This window comes from Sphaeramia orbicularis, chromosome 19, assembly GCF_902148855.1.
Source record: "Sphaeramia orbicularis chromosome 19, fSphaOr1.1, whole genome shotgun sequence".
NCBI lineage: Eukaryota > Metazoa > Chordata > Actinopteri > Kurtiformes > Apogonidae > Sphaeramia > Sphaeramia orbicularis.
The window spans coordinates 19463647-19491242 of NC_043975.1; the positions used below are offsets into that span (position 1 = coordinate 19463647).

Consider the following 27596-nt stretch of genomic DNA (forward strand, 5'->3'; position numbering starts at 1 on the left):
TTTAGGATTATAGAGGAACTTCAACATGAATGTGTTAGCGCATTTAACCCATAAAGACCCAGCGGTACTTTTGTATCAGGTCCCAAATGAATTTCTTCTCTCCACAGAATCGAATCGAATCGAATAGAATGTCTTTATTGTCATTGTACAGGTACAACAAAATTAAAAAGTGCAATTGTCCTAGGTGCCATAAAAAAAGTATAAATAATGTATATAAAGAGTATAAATACTAAAATATACAAGGAAAACCCTGACGGCATAAATATCTAAAAAGCAGCCTGAAAAAAAGAGTGTTACTAGAAGTATAAAAGACACATAAAACATCATTATATACTCTGGACAACATTCAGCATTCCACACAATTTATATCCAGCAGTATTCAGTGCAATTATGGCCCTGTTTAACCTTTTTTAAGTCATTTATCACCATTTATCATTATATTATTATCTTTATTTTGCATTTTTTCAATGTAAATCAGTGGTTCCCAATCTTTTTTGACTCGTGACCCTGTTTTAACATCACAAATTTCTGACCCCACACATGCAAAACGGAGACATTTATTGCTAAATTAATTTGTTTTTGATCATGTAATAGTTTGCTATAGTATGTTGCAAATAAATGTTACATTTAGATGACATTTAGGTTATATAATGTATATAATTCACTTTTTCTGACTGCGAGTGTGTGCTGGTTTGAGGTTAGGATTATAGAGGAACTTCAACATGCATCTGTTAGCGCATTTAACCCATAAAAACCCAGTGGTACTTTTGTATCAGGTCCCAAATGAATTTCTTCTCTCTACAGAATAGAATAGAATAGAATAGAATAGAATAGAATAGAATAGAATAGAATAGAATGTCTTTACTATCATTGTACAGATACAACAAAATTAACCCATAAACACCCAGAGCTTCTTTTGTGGTCGCTCCCAAATGAATTTTTCTCTATTTAACCTTTCTTAAGTTTTTAATCATCATTTATTGTAATATTATCCTCTGTATTTTTCATTCTTTCAATAAAAATCAGATATTTTCTTATATTTAATTCACTCATCATGTAGATGTTCATAAAAGCTCAGATTAAAGTTTATTATCAGAATATCAGAAACGGAGAAAAATGGAGAAAATAGGACTTTTTCAGCAAAATATAACATTAACCGAACATCTCCATCCACTGTTGTTTATCAAACTCCATTGGATTTACTGTTGCATCAATGTTGTAGAAGATGACAGTGTTTCCACTGCAACCACGGGTCATATCTGATGACCATAAAAGATGACAAACTGTAATTTACACCAATTATTTACATGTATTGATAGAATTAGTGGATTAACAGGTATTAAACAGTTTAGATCAGTAGCTGTTTGGGTCTTTGTGGGTTAATTTCTACGTTTAGAATGTGGCTAAAACACAATCTAAACAACATCAACTCAAACTGGCTTAAAGTAATCCTAACTCTAACCCTTTAATGTGTCAAAGGTAACCTGATGGGTGTTAAAGACTCAATAAATTGTGATGTTTTGGAGTTTTATGTAACGGCTGTAATATAAAATTAAAGCTTTGAAAATACAATCATTTACTGTTGTACTACCGGTGTAAAAATGTTTCAGTTCTAAGATGCATCCTGTTGCATATTTGTGCATTGGTGTAGAAAATATATAATTGAGAGTGTGCATAAAATTACACTATAATCATGGTAATTAATGATTTTTTTCAGCCTCAGACCTGACAATTAAGCTGTAAAGTTACGTTGCTACGTTGCCTTCTTGCAATGAATTGTGGTTTTAATGTGTAATATTATAAGCAACATTGTAAAATAGTAATTTTGCACAGGCATAGTAACAGATCAACACAGCGTCTGAGTTGCCATGGTTATCAAGTTTCACTAACTGTATATCTGTTTTGCTGTTTATAAGCTCTGCTTTATATAATGAATGTATTATTTTTTGTTAGTATTGTCTTTTGCTGCATAAAGTTCTCAGTCCTGAAGTTATTTTTGTCCCGGTGAGATGGACGTTCAGTGCAGTGATATATTATCAAAATAACGGAACAGTTTCAGCTGGGGCGCCGTAAAGGGGGGATAAATATGACAAATTCATGGGGCCCGGCAAGTTGTGAAATTTTGTGTAAGGTCGGCCGTGAAACAAAGGCGTAGAAGCCGGGAGTCGGATGTTGAAAGCATGTTACTTTTCACTTTTGCTTCACGGCAGTGTTTGTTATGTTAGTTATGGATCAAAACCCCATTTATATAACCTCATGTATATAACTGCTGCCCCTACCCCATGTACACCCCCCCCCCCCCCCCCAAAGGTTGTTATCATTAACGAAAACTAACAAAATGACGAAAACTAGAATTGAAAAAACATTTTCGTTCACTAAAATAAATAAAAACTATAATTAAAAGAAAAAACGATTACAAACTGAAACTGTATTGTGTGCTTATAAAACTAAAACATATAAAAATTATGGCTAAAATTCCCTTAGTTTTCGTCTACGTCAGACTGATATGAAAGCGATTTATTTCGCTCTAGCAATTTTAGCTAGCGGCACCAGACGGTACTTCACGATCCGTCACTTCTTGTCACTTGTCATTTAGTCGTCTTCTGGTCCCCACTCTACCTGGAAACATGGAGACTAAAGCCGGGAGAAAGCAGCAGAGTCCTGTCTGGGATTTATTTGAAAACGACGGTGAAGAAGATAAAAGATATGACAAAACGAAAATTAATACTAAAACTAAGCGTTTAGAAAAAAATGAAAACTAACAAAAACTAGCAAACCTGCTCTAAAAACGAATTAACGAAATGAATTAGAGAAAAAAGTCAAAACTAAGTAAAACTAAACTATAACAAAAAATCCAAAACTATTGTAACCTTGCCCCCCCCCTAATGAATTTATAAAGGACCCACATCATTTAGCTTTCATGGGGCCTGTAACTGTGCTAGCGGAGCCCCAGAGTTTTAGTCATTTTAATAAACACAAAAACACGTAAAGTTATTGTCGATTTGTTTCCGTTTACATTTCTACTCATCTCATTTAGTTAGCTTCATTTTTTCTCGTGGTTTCAGAGGCTGCTGGTTCTGGGTCTGGTTCAGTTGTGTGTTTTGTGTGCTCGCATATATATTGTAAAATGGAGTTTGTGTGGTTAGTTTCATTTTTATCGCTGTGGATTTTAACAATAACACTAAGCTTTAACTTCATCCTAGAATGAATTTACATCATCAGCAACATGGTTCATGTTAAGTGTGTGTTCATCAGAATACTTTGTGATTATTGGAAAACCATGATGGAGTAAACCAGACAATGACAGTGTGTCACAGTCTGTATCAATAAGTGAAATACTGGGAATGAAGTTTAAAATGATTATTTCATGAAGTGATTTTCAGCTCTACTTATGACTCACAGTCTGCAGATGGATTCCAGGTTTATGTTGTCCTGATTATAGACTGAGGTGGCCCACACAGCTGCTGCTATGGAAAAATACAGCTATTTATATGACAGGCTGTTGTAGTCTGATTTGGAAAAAAAAAAAAAAAAAACAATTTTTACGAAGCAGGAGTTAAGATTTATCCCTTTGAAGACTGTTTCTATTAAGTGATGGAAAAGTAAATGTGCAGGAATAAAAAAAAAAAAAAAATACGATGTGACCATTAAGTTGCATCAGGCAAATTGTACTCAAATAGCAAGACCAGTGTAGACTAATATTATACAGACGTTTACAGTAGGTTTTCATCCAAATTTGATCCCAGACTCTTCTAGCTCATAGACTAATACTACTTAAATGGAAAGATAAATAACCGCCAACATTTAACTCTTTGTTTCTGGATGTTTTACATTTAACATTGGAAAAAAATTGATATTCTATAAGAGGATGTGCCAATAAGTTTTTCAATACCTGAATCACATAAAAGAGGTGGATCCCTCACTTATTACAGAGTAGTCTTATTAATACGACTCTGCGACTAATATCTGAATTTCTTATTCTTTATTTATTATTGTTAATTATCATCTTTTTATGGTGCAACAGGGTGGGAATGTTAATGGGTTGAGGTATTAAAAAAAATAAAAATAAAAGAAAAGATGACTGTATTATGTTTTTCTGGATGACTCAATGTGTAATGAAAACACTTAAAAAAAAAAAATAAAAATCTGATCCCAGGCTGTTGAGGTTTTTTTTTTTTTTTTCAACCCCTTGACATACACATATAAACAGTTAATATATCTAACAAGTGATGCCAGGCACAACAAACCCCGCCCCTAGCACATATTTCTCCCATTATAAGTAAAGATTTAGAAAATTCATAACAAATTTGAACTTTGACCTACTGTTCCCAAAATGTAATGAAATCTATTCTGGGTCACTGGCAATCTATAAAATCAATATGGTATGAATTCAACCAATAGTTTTGCTGCTACAGACATTTGAAATTTCGCCCATTATAAGTAAATGGGGAATTTTTTATTTTTTTTTAAAGAATTCATTAAAAAAATCTAAACTTTGACCTTCTTTTCCCAAAATATAATGACAACTATTCTGGGTCACTGGAAATCTATAAACCAAATTTGGTATACATTGAAGAAATAGTTTTGCTGCTAAAGACATTTGAAATTCCACCCATTATAAGTAAATGGGAGAAAAAAAAAAAAAGGTTTAAAAATTCATAAAAAAAATTGAACTTTCACCTACTTTTCCTAATATGTAACCAGGTCTATTCCAGGCCACTGGCAATATATAAACCAAATTTGGTATGAATTCAACCAATAGTTTTGCTGTTACAGACAGTTGAAATTTCGCCCATTATAAGTAAATGGGGGAATTTTTTTTTTTTTATTTTTTTTTTTTAAAGAAATTCATAAAAAATTTAAACTTTGACCTAATTTTCCCAAAATATAATGACATCTACTCTGGGTCACTGGAAATCTATAAACCAATTTGGTATGAATTCAACAAATAGTTTTGCTGCTACAGACATTTGAAATTTCACCCAATATAAGTAAATAGGGGGGATTTTTTTTTTTTTTTTTTTTTTTTAAGAAATTCTTAAAAAATTTAAACTTTGACCTACTTTTCCCAAAATGTAATGACATCTATTCTGGGTCACTAGCAATCTGTAAAGTCAGTTTTGTATGAATTCAACCAATAATTTTGTTGCTAAAGACATTTGAAATTTTGTCCATTATAATTAAATGAGGGAAAAAAAAAAAAAAAAGATTTAAAGAATTCATAAAAAATCTAAACTTTGACCTAATTTTCCCAAAATGCAATGACTGCTATTCTGGATCACTGGAAATCTATAAACCAAATTTGGTATGAATTCAACCAATAATTTTGCTGCTACAGACATTTGAAATTTCGACCATTATAAGTAAATGGGAGGAATTTTTTTTATTTATTTATTTTTTTAATTCATAAAAAATTTAAACTTTGACCTACTTTTCCCAAAACATAATAGCATCTATTTTGGGTCACTGGAAATCTATAAACCAAATGTGGAGTAAATCAAAATGATTGTTTTCCTGCTAGAGTGTTAAACAACCAAACAAACTTCCCTTTGGGTAAAAATGAAACAACATGAGACTTTTAAGTATTTTCCACCAAAACTCTACATCATAACTGTAAACTAGACGACCTATACTGCCTGTTTCAGAGCATTCTTCCTGTACAGTAGTGCACCAAGGACAGTGCATATCAGAAATCTGTTCCATCCTGTGCCATATGACAACAACTAATTGGGAAGCCTTCACAGATGGGCTGCTTTCAAATGTGCACAGTTGCATGGTGAGATTAATGTTATGATTTGTTTATGTTTACGTGCCAGCAGTGAGTACAGGGTGAGCCTTGGGCAGTAATGGAGGATATAGGATACATTGCAGAAGACCACCTATGGGAACGTTGGCCCGCTCACATGCCCTCATCTCCAAAGCAGACCCAAATTAGACTCTTGGACTTGTGTCTGATCAGATTTTATTTAGTTCAGCTAGTCTAATATTGAATTGTGAACCCATTTAAAACTTAGTGAATACTGTAAAATAGATATAAAAGGGAATTAGAGTATTGGGATTAAAGTACTCCCTCAAACATTTCCTGACTGGGGTCATTTATACTTGAATAGAAAATGAAATTTAATAATTTCTCATTTTACCCAGGGTTCCCCACTGCTCCCTCATGGTCTTTGCTTGGAGAGCAGGTACCTGATAGTGTCCAGGGTCTACGAACACGACTCATAATCGTACAATTTTAATGCTATTAGGGTAATTTAGAGGCAATCTGATAAAGGCTGAGAGGATGGTAGTGGAGATGGATATATTCTTTGAGTTTTGTCCAGTTCTGAAGGACTGTTAGTCAAGTTGCCATGATTTTGACCCTGCAATGTTAATACCAGTAAACTTTTTATAATGGAAATGTGTCACATATGGTTAGTAGAGCTAAATTAACTTGGTTGCTAATTGTGCAACCTTGAGGCAAGAAAGAGGAAGGTGGCGAAGACCCTCACAAGAAAGTGTCAACAATACAAACAGTAAAAACCATGGAGATAATTGTAATGGTAAGAACAACTATAACCAGAACTGAGTAAACTGGGCAGAAGAGAGAGAAAAATTCAACTCTATAGAGTGATGATTAGTGCCAGTCTGCTGCATTGCATTGTGGGTACTGGACATTTTACGTATTGTGTTCTATTTTATGTGCAGGGGTTGAAGGGAGGGTTAGTGTTAATGTTTATTTAGGTTAATATGTCTGTTTTATGTTTATTTGGCCTTTTTATGTTTATTTTTTATTAATGTGACACCAGGCAGAACAGTGTCAAACCTGATTACTGTAATTTTTGCTCTTTCAAAGTAAAAACATGTCCTATGGTGATTGAAACCCATAGAACAAACTTATGCTCTTCACGACCCCCACCTTAGTGACACCTGCAATTCTACATTGTTTTAATGTTAGTGCAGGGTGCAAACTGAGGAAGGAAATAACACTGCAGAAAAATGAATATTAAAACATTATAGTTCTTTTTTAAATAAATCTGGAGTAAAAAAGAGCTCCATAAATTATAATCAAATTACTCTTAACAGTGTGAAAACACTACAGTAGTGTTAATTTTTTTTTTTTTTTTTACACATTTCATTGTTAGTTTTGACACTGAATTGAGTAGAATTAACTCTAATTCTGAGTGGGACCAAATGTTAAATTCATCTCTCTAAGAGTTAAATTGACACTGTTTTTTTTCCCTGTGTAGACTTATATAAAATCTGTTGATATACCAAAAAATAAAGAAAGTCTGTGGAAAAAGTCCAACCTTTTCTCTCCGTCTACTGTAGGAACCATGTCCACATGCTTTGGAGGCAGGGAATTTCTGGGATTACGGAGACTAAAGACAGCTTTACAAAATAGACACTCTGAAAGGATTGATGAGTTGAGGAAAACTAACACTTTGTTACAAACGCCAAGCACAGATAATGCTTTGGATTTCTCTCCTACTGCTCAAGAGGATCAGAATCTGTTTTCAACGACTCTTTAAAAAGGTTATTCTAACATCTTGTGACAGTCACTTTCCCTTTAGATGCTTCCATTGCTTCCTTAGTACCAATACAACTTGCATTTTGTCACCTGGTTGTATGCTACTGACACAGGGGTCAGTATTGGTAATATTCAGAGCTATGGTGCAAAAAAACCCAAACAAAAAAAAACAAAAAAAAAACAATAATAACAATTACATTTCCTTGTGTGAGAATAATGTTATTTCTTTGATGTGCATGGTATAAACCCCACCCCTTTTCTGCTTGAAACACCATGAAACAGCAACATCCAAATAAGTTTTACAATTTTTAAACCATAAAATTAGGTTTAAACATTTTTTTTATAATCACACATCTAAAAGTTTTCATTATTTCCCACAAAATGAGGTATTGTTCATCTTTCTGAAAAAAATGAAACAAGGTTTGCACAACCTTGTTTCATTTTTTCATCTAATTTTTTTGGGAGCCAGCACATCTTTCATTTTCTGGATGTGCATGTAGGGTGACCAGGTGTCCCGCTTTGTGCGGGACTGCACAGCATTATGACCATTTTTTCCACGTCCCACAAATTGAGATGACGTCCCACGTTTGATTGGCTCTGTCTCTCCAAAGTGCAGGACAGTCGCCTTTCTCCAAACATAACTTTCATTTTATAGTGGAGACAGCGCTATCACCATTGGCTGGGTCCGCTGTCAATCAACCAGCATACACATAGGGTCAGGAGTCCGTCAACCTGTCACCGGCGTCCTCCTGAGCTCCGCCCACTGACACACAAAAAACAAAGTTAAAACCCTCAGACACCTGCGTGCAAATATTGGCGGAAATCATGGAAATTCCGCGCAAAAAAGAAAATGCAGCTACAGAAAAGAATGGAAAATGTTTATACATGATTGAAAAAGGGGGGGGGGTGATTGACACAGGGTATTCTGCGAACTATGTCCAACTTATTTCTCCATCGCACATGGAGGCGAGTAAGACACTGTACGTATGTGATGTTTGGTCAGATTTGATCCATATTCCCTTTTAACTATTTTTAAGTTTGGAGTTTGAACTGAGAGACTTGAGGCGACAAAATATGCTTTTGTTATGTTTGTGGATATTTATTTTTTTGACAAAATTCCACAGGATATTTACTTTATCTTAGTCTATTTTTATTACTGTGTTATAATGCTAAATGTTTGACTGTTCTGTGTTTGGATGCACAAAGGTTTTAGGTCCAAGTAATTTTAAGTTGTCTGGAAGTGGAAACAGCTGTTCTAATGTTGTCAGTTATGCCTTTTTTTGTTTTACTGCACGTAGATTAGTTTACCTTTGAGGGTTGAGAACATGTAGCCAAATTATTTTTTTTTTTTTTAAAAAGCTGATTTTCTAAAAGTATTTAATTACAATATTTGAAACTTGAGGTTTCTTTTTTGAGTTTTTACAAGTAGATTTTTTGTTTTGTTTTCACAAGCAAAAAAAGTTGTTGAAACCTGTGCAAAAAAAGCAAAAAAATAAATGCCAAGTGCAAAAATATGCATACTGTGTGCAACCAAATCAAATTGTTTTTTTTTTTTTTCATATTTATAAGCTCGACAATAAGATGCACATTGTTTAAAAATCTAGACTTTGTTCCAGCATTACGATTACAAGTCCCACATTGTCCAACACAAACACACTCCTTGTCCCACATGTGGCTCCTATCCCTGGTCACCGTATGTGCATGTCGATCACCTCTCTTCATTGTTCATCTTTCTACCATAAATATCATCATCATAACCTTTATTCAAACTCGGAGATATATTGAAGACGCAACCTCATTTACAATATAGCCGAGATAAATCAAGATATTTGCAACATCCAACTAACGTATATTGACAGAAATACCGAAAAGTAAAAGTGACAAAGACGAATTAAAAACAGACAAGTCTAATTAAAAACAGGAGCAGCTGGAGGTAAAATAATAGCATGTAAAATAGTTGTGAAAGGCCAAAAAAAAAAATGTAGGAAGGCTGTCTATCCGTTAGCGCTTGGCTAGCCCCAGGTAATTTCACGTCTTTTCTTCCTTTTCCCTCCCATTATACTTCATTTTTACATCTTTTTGGAGGCATTTAAATGTGGCCAGAAAGATCTTTAAATAATTTCACATACCGACATTTGATTAAGTGCATGTCATATATTACACACAAACTTTCGCATGTGCAAACGTAGTCTTCAAATGATCTTTGGTGCCCCCTTGAGTGGGTTGCGGACCCCAGCTCGGGGCCCCAGCAGTAGTGAGATGACAGGGAAAATTGGAGCAAGAACAACGAAAATTACTTGTCAGTCAGTTAAGGTCGGTATTAACTGCCGTGATATTACCGTTTGTAAATCTGACAGCTAATTTAAGTGCCAATCAGTTATTCTGAAACTGTGGCAGATTGGATCCCTTTGTAGACGTGAGAAAACAGACTCTAGCGTGTGCAGTAATTTTGTTATATTTTCCAATGATAATATTGTTTTTGTCTGTTCATTTATAAGTGACATATGTCGGGCTTCACAGTACATTAACCCTTTCATGCATAGTGGTCACTACAGTGGACAGCTATTCAAAGCTGTTCTCTTGTATATTCATGGATTTTATCGTTTTAGTTCCATATCAGCCAATAAAGCGGACATACCATTGCTGTAACTTTGCTGTTCTTAATAAATCTGATCTCCAGTAACATGTTTGAGTGTAAGTTAATTTCTTGTTATTGGTATTAGACTGTAATTAACTTTCTTTTTTTTTTTATAACAAAAAGGTTTTTTTTTTTTTTTTGCATATTATCTCCTATAAAGTGAGTAATAACTAATTTTGCAGTATGTTAAAATGTGGCAAAACATCAGATTAGCAGCATTAAAAAAATGTATTTCATAGTTTTCACACAATATATTAGTAAATACTTGTTTCTTTGCTTCAAAAATTTAACTCATGGTGTCCAGCTGAGTGGATATTTTTGCAATTCCATGAAAAATGAGTTCATAAAAAAATTCAATCGCTGTGTTTTTTTTTCATGCCGAAGGAGGAATAAAAACACACAGGAAAACATCTTGATTAAGGTTCTCATAATTCATGCATGAAAGGGTTAAAATTAACTATTCGTTAGCTGCAATTGAGAGAGTCGCAAAATGTATTTAACCCTTTCATGCATAATGGTTACTCCAGTGGACAGTTATTTCACAGCTGTTCTCTTGTATACTTTATTTTCTGTATATTTTTTATGTATATTATATTTTCATATTTTGTTGTTTGAGTTTCATTTCAGCCAACACTATGGACGCTTATGCATCATCCTTAACACTGACATTTATACCATTGCCGTAACTTTCCTGTTCTTGATAAACCTGATCTGCACTAACATGTTTGAGTATAAATCAATTGCTAATTCTTATTAGACTGTAATTAACAAACAATTTTATTTATTTATTTATTTTTTTGCATATCCTCCGGAGACCCAGCAATGCATTTTGTCCTCTGTAGGGAACAAAAGTTTGACAGTTTAACTTTAAAAATGCTGTCCATTACAAAGTACATTCCATTAAAAAAAAAATCAATCAACAAATAAAAGTTGTTATAAAATGTATCTGAAAAAACTGTTGCATTATGTGTTTCCAATCAAGACAATTTTTTTATGTAAAAAAGCTAAAACTACCCATTTCCTGGGTCTGAAATGAATGAAATGAGTAATAACTAATATTAGAGTGTGATAAAATGTTAGAAAATAGTAGCAATTTAGCAATTAGTGGCATTAAAAATACTTTTATTTCATAGTTTTCACACAGTATATCACTTTCTGATGATGATTTTTATATGTTTCTTTGCTTCAAAACTTAAATGCATGGTGTCCAGCTCAGTGGACATTTTTGTAACTCCATGAAAAATATGTTCATTAAAAAAAAAAAAAAAAAATCAATTGCATTGTTTTTTTCATGCCTAAAGAGGAACAAAAACACTCAAGAAAAAAATACTGACAAAGGTTCTCATAATTCGTGCATGAAAGGGTTAACCCTTTCATGCATAATGGTTACTCCAGTGGACAGTTATTTTACAGCTGTTCTCTTGTATACTTTATTTTCTGCATATTTTTTATGTATATTATATTTTTATATTTTGTTGTTTGAGTTTCATTTCAGCCAACACTATGGACGCTTATGCATCATCCTTAACACTGATATTTATACCATTATTGTAACTTTCCTGTTCTTTATAAACCTGATCTGCACTAACATGTTTGAGTGTAAATCAATTGTTAATTGTTAGACTGTAATTAACAGTTTTTTTGGTTTTTTTTTGGCATTTTATCTCCATGAAGTCAGTAATAACTAGTATTAGACTGTTAAAATGTGAGAAAACATTAGATTAGCAGCATTAAACATGTTTTTATTTCATTGTTTTCATATCATTTTCTGATATTGGGTTTGAAATACTTGTTTCTTTGCTTCAAGAATATAATGCATGGTGTAACATGGACATTTTTGTAAATCCATGAAAAAAAAAAAAATTCGATTGTATTATTTTTTTCATGCCTAAGGAGGAATAAAAACACTCAAAAAACCCCAAAAACTCAACTAAGGTTCTGATAATTAATGCATGAAAGGGTTAAAGGGGGGGTTCTTTTGACTTTTCACCCCATCTCGCTTTCATGGTGCGACTTTTGGTAGGAACTCGGACTTCAGGGAAGGTTAATCTTCCTCTTTGCTTTCCTCCTGGGCAGAAAGTGGGCTTAAGCTTTCTGTGTTTAGGTGGCGAGCTGAGCCGTGGCGAGCAGGGCGGAAGCTCTTTACCGCTCTCTGTTGCGTGTTTGGCCAAGGCTGAGCGGCTGCCAAACAGCCAGAGACAGAGCAGGGATGAATCAGCACTGACAAGGTGAAGCCAGCTTCGTGTTCGCCGGCTGACAGCTCAGGTGCTCAGAGAGATGGAGACACAACAGATTACATTTAGGCCACTGCAGAAAGAGGGAGGGAGTGGGAGATAAAGCGAAAAAGAGAGAGAAGCAGAGATGCGGAGGAGGGAAGAGTCCAAAATAGGTTTTGAACTCCGCAAACTTTCTCAGAGATAAAGGACAAAGTTGGGCAGGGATCGGGTCTTAACCCTTTGATGCATGAATTATCAAAACTTTAGTCAAGATTTTTTTTTTCCTTTGTGTATTTATTCCTCTTTCGGCATAAAAAAAAAAAAATGTGATTGACATTTTTTTTTAATTAACCTATTTTTTATGCTGTTATAAAAATGTCCACTCAACTGGACACCATGTGTTTAATTGACCTACGAAGAGAGTTTTTAATTAACCCTTTCATGCATACTGGTCACTACAGTGGACAGTTACTCTCCAGCTGTTCTCTTGTATATTCATGGATTTTGTTGTTTTAGTTCCATATCAGCCGACACATTGGGCACTCATGCATCATCCCATACACTGACATTGACACTGTTACTGTAACTTTGCTATTTTTGATCAAATTGATCTCCAGTAACATGTTTGACAGTAAAATAATAGCTTATTATCTTTTATTAGACTGTAATTAACACCAAAAAGTTTTTTTTTTTCATATTATCTCCATGAAGTGAGTAATGACTAGTATTAGAGTATGTTAAAATGTGACAAAACATCAGATTAGCAGCATGAAAAATGTTTTTATTTCATAGTTTTCACACAGCATATAAATAAATACATGTTTCTTTGCTTCAAAAATTAAATGCATGGTGTCCAGCTGAGTGGACTTTTTCGCAACTCCATAAAAAATAGGTTCATACAAAAAAAAAAAACCCAAAAAATTAAATTGAATTATTTTTTAAATCCAGTCCAACTTTATTTGTACAGCACTTTAAAACAACCACAGTGGACCAAAAAATAAATAAAAACCAAAATAACAGAGTAAAATACAAGAATAGATTAAAAGACAACTGTAAAGAATCAAATTAAATAATAATAATAATAATAATAGTAAAATAAAAATAATTAAATAGATAAAAATATCGAAGAATAGATGTAACCTAAATAAAAGAATAGATTAAAAACATAAAAAAACTGTACAATTAATGCCAAATTTAAGAGGAATAAAAACAGTAAAAAAAAAAATCTTGATTAAGGTTGTATTAATTCATGCATGAAAGGGTTAATGACATGGAGACGCACAAGGGTATGGAGGAATCACAGATATTAAAGACGAATCATTAATTGAATGCTTACTCTACCGTAGATGAGCTGCAATTACTTAAAGAGATTCTAAATGTATTTAATCACTTTTGGAGCCGGGGCGGTACAAAAAACTGATTTTGGAGCATTTTTTTCTGTAAAGTGTTTCTTGCACATTCATAACCGATGCTTATGAAACAGGATTAGAAGTCTTTTGTCCTCTTTCCTCGTTTACTTTTCAAACAAAACGCACGGGGAATCTATTAGCGCTGTGAAATTCCTCACATTTGGGGACGCAGGGCTCTTTTTCCTGCTTTTGTTCTCTGGCTTTGAAGTCAGACGAAGAAACGCATTGTGATCAGCGGCATCAGCGCCGGGTGGTGTATTAGGAACAAAGGGATATCAGTAGTGATGTCTGAGTTCAGTGATAACTTGTGGTTTTATAGCTTTTAATCATATTTTGTTGTATAACAAGATGTTAATTCTTTTGTGACAGGAGTGTGACCCTACTAGAGATGTTCTCTGTTAGGTTTAGGGTTTTAGTAAAAGTACAGATACCTGGATAAAAAAAGACTAAAGCTGCCTACATATTCAACATGCGCAACACATTTCCTTTCATAGGCAAAACATTGAACGCAAGCTAGCTGGGCGACGCGTAAAATGCTATACATTGCTTGTGCAATAGGGAGTAGCGTTGAGTCAGGTACAGTCAACACTGTATCTAAAATGCATCACACATTGTTTTTCCTTTCTTGAATAAAAAAATAGAGACATTAACTCATGAAAATGGAGTGAGAATCCAAAAAGTAATGGAGTGAGGTGTTTTTTGCACCATAATAATAATAATAATAATAATAATAATAATAATAATAATAATAATAATAATCAAATATTTTATTAAGGTATTGAAAAAGTTATCAGTCTTTGGCCATGTATCTTTCATTACTATATTTAATATACATCTTCCTGCTGTTTTTTTTTTTTTTTTAATGATAAATAACATTCAAACTCATTGTAATATTTGATTATTATGAAATATAAGATTAAACACAGGCATATATTTTGAAAATATTTATTTACACATTGCTGTATACATTTATTTACTGCTCTTAATTTACTCTGTATTCTCATATATTTTCTCATATTTCCAGTTATAATTCAAGTACAAACTAAATAAACACAATTTTAGAAATTACAGATATAAGTTTTTCATGCTGAGCAATCAAAAATATTGTTTTAGAGAAAAAAAAAAAAAAGAAATTGACCCTGATGTTGACTTTCGCTTGGCCAGGCCCTCAAGTCAAAGTAAAAAAGTACAGGCTCTGAGATGCAGCTTTGGTCTAAAAGTAATCAGAATTCCAAGTAGCATCTCCCATGCTCCTCAGACTCAGAACTAGGTGAAGTACGTGTTGAAGTACTTATTTCACGATATGAGCAGATGTAGCTCTGTACAAGAAACATATGGATATGCACATATGGATACGAATGTGGGATGCTTCTAGACTTATTCAGCAAAACACATTATAGATAAGATATACTGAACAAAAATATAAATGCACGACTTTTGTTTTTGCTCCCATTTTTCATGAGCTGAACTGAAAGATCTAAAACTTTTTCTGTGTACACACAAGGTTTATTTCTCTCAAATATTGTTCACAAATCTGTCTAAATTTGTGTTAGTGAACACTTCTTCTTTGCTGAGATAATCCATCCACCTCACAGGTGTGGCATATCAAGATGCTGATTAGACAGCACGATTTTTGCACAGGTGTGCCTTAGGCTGGCCGCAATAAAAAGCCACTCTAAAATGTGCAGTTTTATCACACAGCACAATACCACAGATGTCACAAGTTTTTAGGGAATATGAAATTGGCATGCTGACTTCAGGAATCTCCACCAGAGCTTTTGCCTGTGAACTGAATGTTCATTTCTCTACCATAAACCATCTCCAAAACTGTTTCAGAGAATTCATGAAGAAGACTGTGCGAGGAAAATGGTGGTCACACCAAATACTGACTGGTTTTCTGACCCCCCTGGACCACCCAATACAGTAAAACTGCACATTTTAGAGTGGCCTTTTATTGTGGCCAGCCTAAGTCACACCTGTGCAATAATCCTGCTGTCTAATCAGCATCTTGATATGCCACACCTGTGAGGTGGATGGATTATCTCAGCAAAGGACAAAGGAGAAGTGCTCACTAACACAGATTTAGACAAATTTATGAACAATATTTGAGAGAAATAGGCCTTTTGTGTACATAGAAAAAGTTTTAGATCTTTCAGTTCAGCTCATGAAAAATGGGAGCAAAAACAAAAGTCGTGCATTTATATTTTTGTTCAGTGTAGAAAGAGCGAACAACAGGCTGGTTAGTATCACAGCAGCAAAAGTTTATAGCATGAAGCTCAGAAGTGTTAAAACCTTCACTCCCCCAACTCTTTTTAGGATGTATATTTGAATAATATACAGTATAATAATAATAATAATAATAATAATAATAATAATAATAATAATAATAATAATAATAATAATTATAATAATGCATTTTATTTATAGGCGCCTTTCTTGGCACTCAAGGACACCGTACAGTAAAACAGGAGAGCATAAAACAAGCAATAAAGTAGAGTAAAAAATAAAAGGCAGGTTAAAAAAACAGGACAATGCAATTGTGTTCACAAAGAGAAAGAGGTCCTAAACAGATGCATTTTGACTCTGGATTTGAAGAGAGGGAGTGAAGTGATGTTTCTGAGATCTGGTGGCAAGGAGTTCCAGAGCTGGGGAGCAGATCGGCTGAATGCTCTGCTCCCCATGGTGGCGAGACAGGCAGAGGGAACAGTGAGGTGGATGGAGGAGGAAGATCTGAGGGTACGAGAGGGAGTGGCAACATGAAGGAGATCAGACAGATATGGAGGGGTGAGGTTATGGATGGCCTTGAATGTCATTAGAAGGATTTATACTGCAACGTAAGACTGTTCAAGCATCCTAATAGAATGTGCAAAAAATGTTTTTTAATGTCACAACAAAACATGTCTAAACATGACAAATTCATGGGGCCCAGCATTTGTGGGGGGGGCCCATAGAGCAGAGGAGGGGGTCCAGTGGATACAGGCTAGAAGTTGCGGAAATTTTGTGTAAGATCGGCTGTATAAGAGAGGCATAGAAGTCGGGAGTCGGACGTTGAAAGTGTGTTAAGTTTCAGTTTCGTTTCATGCTAGCGTAAGTGACAGTATGTATGGACCGCTTGTGACCCGGATCTATCTGGTGACGTCCACTCATCAATGATGAAAGTGTTCCGTTTTTTTCCAAAAACTGAGCATATGTTCCGGTAAATTAAACGTGTCTGGATCATTTCCATCTGGTTTGGCAACATTTCAGCTGGAAGATTATGGATAAATCGCTCTGAAAAGTGTAAATTATGTTTATTTGGGTCCGTCTCATGGGCGCGGCCATATTGCTTTCTTCATTCGTCTCGAGCAATGACATGCTCGCTTACAACGCGGAACTTGTATCGATGGCTCTGATTGGTCCGTTGATGACACATGGTCCGTTTCGCGTCTCTGGAGACAAGATGGTGGATTCGCTTTGAATATTTTATCGCCAATGTATTTTGTCTAAGTATTCTGTGAAATCATGTCGGAATTCATTGTCCTTCAGCTTGGGGATGAACTGAAGTGTGAGGCAGGAATCAAAAATGAGTTCAAGTGGTCCATTAATTTTGAACGTTAGTATTTTACAGGTTTGTGCTCCCAAAGTGCACCAGAATGCACCTAAGAGCATGCAGAATGAAATGCTCAGAAAAGTTCAGAGTTTTTTTTCTTTCCTCACTTTCATCACTGACTCATGTTGTCACAGTTCACGTAGAAAAAACTATTTTTACTTGGTGCCCGTCCGGAACCAAATTTTCGGTTCCTGAACGCTCTGATTTTCGGTGTGAACACATCAACTGGTTTGAGATTAGGTGCGGGAACTGGCCTGAAAAGGGCTTATATGTCCAGGTCGATGTTGAAAATGAGAATCAGTTCTTAGTTAACCCTCCGGTATACAGGTGCGCTTTTTTCACACACTTTGCACTTTGTGTTAAAAAACTTCATATTATTTTTCACAATTTAAATAAGGTTAGAATTCAAAAGTTGTTCATTTGTGTGTAATCTTTAAAATTCTGATCACCAACTAAAATTTGCAGATTGTAAACAAAAGAAAATTACAAGACTAGCATCTGTCTCCCAAGTGTGCCTAAAACACACAGTTTCTTCCATTATAACCACTGTTTTTGATCCAAAAGTCATTAAAGCATAAATCCTGCTTTTACTGATATCTGAGCTTCATTTGAGAGTTGAGGGTCTAAATTAATTAATTTATGTTGTTAATGTTGCTGTTAATCATTGACATATGCCAGGCTGCAAAAATCTAATTAATAATCCAATTTTTGTGTAGTATTTTGAAGGAAAAAAAACATTTTGTGTTTTTTGCATCAAAAAATGTAGTGACATCATGATGAAAAGAGATCATTTAAAGGGTTAAAAAAAATCTAAAATGAATGATTATTTGATATGTATGATTAAGGCTGACCTTGATTTATAAAAATAAAATCAAATTGGAGCAGAAAATTAAATCAATATATAATGTTTAACCTGTTTAACCCTGACCATATTTTCAGGGGAAAAACGCCTAAAAAGACATTCCCAAAGTAAATGAAGAATTACTTATAATACTTAAAATAATAAGGTTCATGTGGATGTTCTTGGTGTCTATGCACATTTAGAGACCTCACAGAATCTATTCCCATTGTCTAAAATATTGTATCTATTACTATGCCTGAGTAAACTGTAACAAACTAAAAGAGAAATTAGAATTTCTTATCCTCGCCGGTTTTATTTTGGCTGGATTGACGATGATATGCATAAATTAGTTGTTCGTGTCGGAGATTTTAATAGCGTATATTTCACCCCACAAAGATGAAAAATCATGTTTGAACATTAAAGTTTGCACTAAAATACACTTTTGATTTACTTTTATTATTAACATTAGGGTCTAAACTTTGAGCCAAAGTTGAAAAAAACATCCATTGTGCTGATTTATTCTATTTTTTATAGTAGATGAATATTAATATAATTAATTAATTAATTAATTATATTAATTAATTAATTAATTAATATTTTATTATATATATATATATTATATATATAATATATATATATATATTAATTAATTAATTATTAATTATAATTAATTAATTATAATTAATATTAATATATGGCGACACGGTGGTGCAGTGGTTAGCACTCGTGCCTCACAGCAAGAAGGTCCTGGGTTCGATTCCAACACCAGTCGACGGGGGGTGGGACCTTTCTGTGTGGAGTTTGCATGTTCTCCCCGTGTCTGCGTGGGTTCTCTCCGGGTACTCCGGCTTCCTCCCACAATCCAAAGACATGCACTGATAGGTTAATTGGTTAATCTAAATTGCCCATAGGTGTGAATGTGAGAGTGATTGTTTGTCTCTATATGTTCAGCCCTGCGATGAACTGGCGAAATGTCCAGGGTGTGCCCCGCCTTCGCTCCTATGTAGCTGGGATGGGCTCCAGGCGACCCCCGTGACCCTAGTGAGGATAAAGCGGGTTCAGATAATGAATGAATGAATGAATGAATATTAATATAATTTTTTCGGTCCGCAGGCGGGCTGATAAGGCTAAAGGGGTTTTAATAGTTTGATTTATGGATGTGCCATTTTTGTACACTTGGTGACAGATGCTAGTATTTTAGAACATTTGACCTAGCGCCAAAAATAATTATGCAAATTAACTGATGTTGCTGTTAATCATTGACATATGCTAGGCTGCAAAAATCAAATAATATGTGATCCAATTTTTATGTAGTATTTTGAAGAAAAAAAAACATGTTTTGTGTTTTTTGCATCAAAAAATGTTGTGACATCATGATGAAAAGAGATCATTTAATGGGTTAAAAAAAAATTTAAAATGAATGATTATTTGGTATGTATGATTAGGGCTGACTTTGATTTACAAAAATAAAATCAAATTAGAGCAGAGAAATAAGTCAATATATAATATTTAATAGTTGTATTTATAGGTGTGCCATTTTGGCACACTTGGTGACAGATGCTAGTATTTTAGAACACTTGACCTAGCGCCAAAAATAATAATGCAAATTAACCGATGTTGGAGTTAATCATTGGCATATGCCAGGCTGCAAAAATCAAATAATATGTGATCCACTTTTTATGTAGTGTATTGAAAAAATTTTTTTTGTGTTTTTTGCATCCAAAAAAATGGTTTGTTTACATTACAAACACGGCATTTAAAGGGTTAAAAAAAATGTGACAATTCTTGAGTATTTGGTATTTTTATTTACGGCTCAAGTTGATGAAATAGAAAAAAGTGTAAAAGAATGAAAAACAAACTGTATGAAAATTTTTTTGACATTATTCCACAAGTTTGCCAAAAAGGCACCCTTGGTGCTTAGTAAGGGCCTTGCTAGACGGGATACCGGAGGGTTAACTTTACCTGGTTAAATAAAAGTTAAATAAATAAATAAAATAAACGTGGCATGCATGGATCTATTTTTTTATGTGTTAATGGAGTCTCACATCACAAGAAAAAGCGTAATACTGGTTGGTTTTTGAAGGGATGTAAAATGATGGGTGTTTTCCTTCTTGTCATCTTCTGGTTGTATCAGTCAGGTAAATGAGAAAAAATAAGATGATGGTCAGTCAGTTGAAGATGGATACGGTGGAATAATAAACTCCACATCTAGTTCCAAATGGAAGGTAAATGCTGTGTTTACTTTTGGTTTGTAACAGAGCTTTTGGACTTCCCCTTCTCCGGTCTCTCAGTCCAGATGAGTAGATGTGACAATGAGTGGCGGGTGGGCAATTAAAGTCCCAGTCCCAAGCTTCTGGCAGCCCTGAATCTGTCTAAATACAGACGGATTTAGGTAGAACAACAAACACCAGGCTCTTGGATAGCAGCTGTACTTTCACTCCAGAGGGAATAACTGTAGTCTCTGCTTTGCCCACCTAGTCAGCCAACCAACCTGATATCAGTCAGCGAACCAGCCAACCAGTCACTAAAGCTTTCTCTGTGTGTGGCTTTAATATCCTGTGTTCGATACCAGGTGTTTTCCGTCACCTGAGTTTTATGTGTGTGTGTGTGTGTGTGTGTGTGTGGACCCGTGCACAGACCAGAGCTGGTCCTGCTTATGGTGCTGGTCCTCTTCCAGCTTGGCTCACTGCAGATGTTTGCAGGCAACTGAGCAGATCCATATGTGTGGACCCATGGATAATATTTCTGTGGATCAGATGCATTGAAGCAGATGGATTGCAGCCTGTGTCCACATGTTTTTTTAATCATATGATGAAGGAAACATTAGATGGTGGTCTGCTTACTATGACGGGATATATGCAATGTGACAGCCATCGTTTGCATTGTATCTCTAAGGACCTGCTCAGTTTGCGTACACCAGTGGTTCTCAAACTTTTTACAGTGGAGTAGCAGCTGAAATATATTTTTTAGCCAACTACCCCCAACTCTCGCTTCAGCATTTTGGACTGAAAAAATTAGGCAAAATGTGTTCCTGCACCTAGGGATGGGAATCGAGAACTGGTTCTTTTTTAGAACTGGATCTCAGTAGTTCGATTCCTTGGAATTGTTTGCCTACTTGCTTAACGATTCTACTTATCGAGTCTGTCTTCGTTGCACATGTGCGATGACGTCACACGTTGTTTTGGTCAGAATGGCTTTGAGGCAGAAACGGTCCAAAAAGACGACACCAGGTCCACTTGTAACACTTGCTAAGCTTCCATGTCTTCAAAAGGGTTGAATCCCTCCAGTATACTCAAACATTTGTCCACAGCATGTGATTCATTTGATACGCTACTTAGAGGTGCTTATGAATCTAGTGGCAGGACGTCATCTGGGCCCAGTTCTGGTTCCGGTGCGGGCAACAAACGTTGTATCCCCTCAAATACAAGCTTCCGAAGATAGAGGAAAGGAAATGAGGTGCACAACAATGGGAGGCGGGCAGAGTTAAACCGGTTCCACGTAGTAGAAATGCGGCAATAGAGGAATTAGTAAAGCGTCTTTAGTTTCACTTTCATTGTACGCCCCCCCCCCAATTTCGGCCTGGCGTCATCTGTTCTTATTATTTGTACATACTGTATGTTATATTTTCTGTGCAGAGATGGAAAAGACAGTTAAACCCAACCCACACCCGTTTGTACTCTTTTATTCCCTCACCCAATGAGAATCGATAAGGAATCGGATCGATAAACAAAATCGATAATGGAATCGGAATTGTTAAATTCTTATCGATCATGTATCTAATTGTATACATCAAGTTTTTCAAGATCACACTGAGCATGTAGAGGGCTTCAAAAGTCATCTGTCAAATATGATACATTTGGCGTTATAGGGTTAACATAAGCTATAGAACATTTCAGCGTTAAAATCTCTCAAATAGCCAATGTTGCGTGTTTTGTTGACCTGTGTACTTATTTTTATCAGATCTCTCCAGCAATGATCTTTGGCAACGACATTGTCGCCTGTCATGTGGAAACAAAATAAACACTGCTCAAAATGTGATAACACGAATTATAAATGATGTATTTCTGACATGCTTTTTGCTTTTTAACTTTCTTGTAGAAAATTCAACCCAACAGCAATTGATATTACATTAGGTAACAATAGTTGCAGCTCCTTCATTAGAATGACGTCACATTAACCCTTTAAAGCTTAAGCCTAAAATTGTCTGCCTGGACTTTTTTTCTTATTTTGACTATAAAAAGTTTAGAAAATATGCTGTGAGTGAGTCTGTTTGCCCATTTTTCCAGACCACTTTTTTTTCCCCCAGATCTTTCAAAATCTAGCAAACATTTCCAATTTACTGCATGTTATAATACTACTAAAACAGCTTCTTCTCCAGCTTCTAGTACAGGTGTGAGTGAAATTACCGTAATGCCCCAATAAAATCTATAAAGTGCAATGTCTCAGGTTACAGAAACCATTGGAATTTCTCTAATTGCACAAATAGTGAAAGAGTTACAACCATCCAAACTGCATATGCGCAAGATGTGTCAGCGCTGACACGTCAGGTTTTAAAGAGTTCATGCAAATGTAACGTGAATTATATTTTATCTCATTTGCAGATATTATTTCCATCTGACTCATTTGCAGTGTTTGTGAATACAACAGCTCCCATGATTCCCGTGATGCAGCTTTATCACTTTATGTCTTTTGATATTGTGTTGATTGAAAGCAGAAACATCTACCTTTGAAAGTAAACCATCAGTGAATCCAAAGCGAACCGCCAACAAACTGCAGCTGCGTGGAATTCATAGGAGAAACTGTAAAACTGTGTTGTTCATCCTGGAAAGACTTAATTTCCCAAAACTGGAGCCACTGCAGTCAGTTAGTATTAAGAATTAGACATGGGGTCTTTATATAATAACCTCAAGTATGTCTTTTTATTTACAGTAAGAAGTTTACTGTCAGAAGTGTCAAGGTTTGCATCACCTCAATGTTTGCATTCAGTTAAATATTAAATAGTAGTGCAGATGTAAATGAATGCAGCCACGGTTCATTAGATTTGATATGATGGTAAACAAAACTGGATGCAAACTGGCACGTGCAATATGCAAAAGTAAGTATTTTCTCTTTCTGAACTTAGAATGTTGGCTGACGAGAGAAACTTTTGGAATTACCGATGTGTTTTCATGGTGCAAAAGGAGACATATATGGGTGCTTCAGTGAAACTGATACCTAAAAGCAGGACATGGAGGCTAGAAAAGATAGGAGATAAAAGAGAAGCTATTTTTCAGATAAAACATATTTTTATATTATTTTTATATTTTTTATACAAAAATCTAACACGGTAAAAAGGACATGAAAATTGTGCTCTACTATTTTTTCCAATATCTTTTTAGTTTCTCATAGGTACATTTTGGGAATCAAAGTAATTATGCAAGACAGAGTGTTTCACAAAAAGGACCACTGTTGCAAAATTACTTATTTATTTGTTTTTAAATGGGCGAGGTTCTGCATGTAACGCAAGTGGACACGATGGGTTAACACACAAAACCTTGCATGAGACTGCCAATTTATGAAAATCCCACAGGTCTGGATTAGAAAAACCCTGGACCGCTGTAAAGGGGGGGTAAACGTGACAAATTCATGGGGCCCAGCATTTCCAGGGGGCCCAGTGGATATATAGGTTAGAAGTTGTGAAAATTTCATGTAAGTTCCGCAGTAAAAGAGAGGCATAGAAGTCGGGAGTCGGAAGTTCAAAGTTAAGTTTTACTTTCGTTTTTGTGCCCGTTGCAGTTGTTACAGCACTTATGAAACGCACCCCTATACCTCCAGTTATTACAGTACATTGACACCCCCCCACACACACCCACTACGATGACAAATTTACAGATAATGTCTTTTCTGAAGGGCCCATAACATTTACCTTCCATGGGGTCAACGACTGGTAGTGACGCCCTAGGAAAAACCACTAGGATCATCAAATTTAACACAGTGTCTTTATTTATTGCGGTATATAAGACTATTTCAAGCCATGTTTTTTTCAGATCAAACGTACTGACACCTACGTAGCTTTTCCTGTCTGAATTTTGGTCCTATTTTTTGCCCTGATATTTTATTAAAAGTTCATTAATTTAGTGATGGCTCAGGGCAAGAGTCTAATTTGTTTGCATTTATCTGAGATCATCATTAGGTACATCCTGGGGGGCAATATGTCTAAATTTCTCTTTTATTATTGGGTCTAAAAAGCTGGAAAAGTGCCAGATTAAAAAAAAAAAAAAGGTTCATAGAAGCACCCATATTTTATTTTATATTTTATCCTTTTAAAACATTGGTGTAAACAGCTCAGCAAAATAAAGAATAAGGGAAGGAGGTTTTGATAAATCTTTAAAAGACTTTTGATTATTTGCAGAAATGTGAATAAATTAAATGAAAATAAATATAGTTTAGAGGCATAATAATCACATCACGGTAGATTAGAGCCACTGTGAGCCATTAGCAATCCGTACAATTGAACAAAACCACCTCATAATACATATAATTAAAGATGACAATATGACTTGACTATTTAGCGTTTAAAATGATCTCCAACTACACACACTTTTGGCTTGTATGTGTGACAGGGCCACATTCAAACTCCTGTCATGTACAAATGTTTGCCGCCGTACACAAAGCAGTCAATGGCCTGACAAGTATGAGTCCACAAACACAAGCTGATGCCAGTTGCGAAGGTGGGGGGATGCATTACAATAACGTAAATATTCAATTATGCAAATTGCAGACTGAAATTAATTAGACACAAGTTTGGGTTGGCTGAACTTGCGAGGACGCCGCAGCATCACAAAAGGGAGCAGAATCCTGCGTATGAAAACTGCAATTACCATCATCTGACTGAGGCTGGTTCTCACTTCTCAAGGCAGGAGATTGCTCTAATTGCCTGTGCATTGCGGGAGCCTTGAAGCTGAGGGATTCTTCTCATGTCTCTGGCTCCACAGATAGCTGGACATGTAACAGTGGTGTCGGAGCCAGCATCCATGTCGTATCCGTCTGTGAGGCTGAATCTCAATTACCGACTGCTAAACAGAGGGACAACAGGAAAGAGCAAAGGGGAGACATGCAGAGAGGAAAGGGTTAGGGCATCAGAGAAGGTGGACTCAGGGTATAAAGGTTCAGGGGGGTCCGAAGTCTTCATTATAGGTGATGGTGTGGTCGTCTGAAGTGTATAGACCGTAGATGGAAAAACTGTTCTTTCAGATGTTGGACAATAAAACGAGTGTGAGCTAGGAAGTTTTTTGGTTTGGCTTTAACCATCACACATGAGGTAAATGCTGCAGCAAGAGGATGGATGGATGGATGGATGGATGGATGGATGGACGGATGGACGGACGGATGGACATACAGAGATATGGATGAATGAATGGATGGATGGATGGATGGATGGATGGATGGATGGATGGATGGACATACAGAAATATGGATGGATGGATGGATGGATGGATGGACAGAAGGTTATAAGGACGGACGGACAGACGGATGGATGGATGGATAGATGGATCGACAGATGCTTTCTTTACATTTGGGTCAGTTTGCCTTTTTGCGAGTCTGGTACAGATATATGGATGGATGGGCATACAGAGAGATGGATGAATGGATGGATGGATGGCTGGATGGATGGATGGATGGGCATACAGAGAGATGGATGAATGGATGGATGGATGGCTGGATGGATGGATGGATGGGCATACAGAGATATGGATGGATGGATGGATGGATGGATGGATGGATGGATGGATGGATGGATGGATGGATGAGCATACAGAGATATGGATGGATGGATGAATGGATGGATGGATGGATGGATGGACATACAGAAATATGGATGGATGGATGGATGGATATACAGAGATATGAATGGATGGATGGATGGATGGATGGATGGATGGATGGATGGATGGATGGATGGATGGATGGATGGATGGACATACAGATGGATGGACGGATGGATGGAAGGATGGACATACAGAAATATGGATGGATGGATGGATGGACAGATGGTTATAAGGACGGATGGACAGACGGATGAATGGATAGATGGATGGACAGATGCTTTCTTTACATTTGGGTCAGTTTGCCTTTTTGAATGAATGAATGAATGAATGAATGAATGAATGAATGAATGAATGTTTATTTCAGTTAAATACAAGATACAAAACACACACATATAAAAAAGACAACAAAACAAAACACCTACATATTAAAAAAGAAACAAACAAGCATAAAATTAACACATTTTGTAACTGAAAAAGGAAGAAGCTGAAGCCGGAGGCTTATTTCTGCTTCTCCTATTTACATCGTTAGTCCATGTCCACACCTTAAGTTGCAGCAGATAAATACTTAAACTTAAATTATACTACATTCAGTGTAATAAGTTATTTTGTAAACATATTACTCTCATAGCCCTTCATAATTTGACCAATTAAATTCTTTTTGAAACTCAACAGTGAGCTACACAATTTCACTTCATCCTTCAATTCGTTCCATAGCTTGACACCAATAACTGAAACACTGTGATATTTAACGTTTGTTCTTACTTTACACTTTTCAAACACAAACATCCCTCTTAAATTATAATGTCCTTCTCTTAACTTAAAGATTTTCTGAATACAAAAAGGAAGGTTTTTACTTTTAACGTGAAACATAAATTCCATTGTTTTTAAATATACAATGTCAAGAAATTTTAGCAAACCAGATTCTACAAAAAGTGGATTACTTGATTGGAGATAACCAGCTTTGTTTATGACTCTAATAGCTTTTTTTTGGAGTTTAATTATTGGGTCTAAATTAGTCTTATACACATTGCCCCATATTTCCACACAATATGACATATATGGCATTACAAGTGAACAATACAACATATGCAAACATTTTTTGCTTAACAAGTCTCGAGTTTTATAAAGAATCGCAACAGCTTTGGACATTTTGCGTTTGATATATTCTATTTGTGGTTTCCAACAGAGTTTGTGGTCAATAATCATTTTGCGAGTCTGGTGCGGATATAAGGATGGATGGACGGACGGATGGATGGGCATAAAGAGATATGGATGGATGGATGGAAATCACTTCAGAAATGTTAAATATAGAGAAAAAATAATAATATGGGAACTACCATAAAAGTAGCACTGGGTCTTTATGGATGAAAGTCTCAACAGTATTTTAATGTACATTATTACATATAGTTATTTTAAAACCCCTTTCACCCTATTACATATACATAAACTTTGCAAATTCCACTTAACACAAAGCTATGGATATGTTACATAAGCCACTTTGAAAACATTTTATGGTAATCGAGTCACTCTAAAGGTGCAGCTGTAGCAAATAAATGTGTGAAAGCTTATGGATCTTGAGCTGAAA

General features: G+C 35.3%; 1 protein-coding gene across 1 annotated transcript in view; it reads left to right on the top strand.

The window, feature by feature from the left end:
* ca10a (carbonic anhydrase Xa) overlaps nt 1-27596 on the top strand; it is a 563638-nt gene that overhangs the window by 261796 nt on the left and 274246 nt on the right. The window lies entirely within an intron of this gene.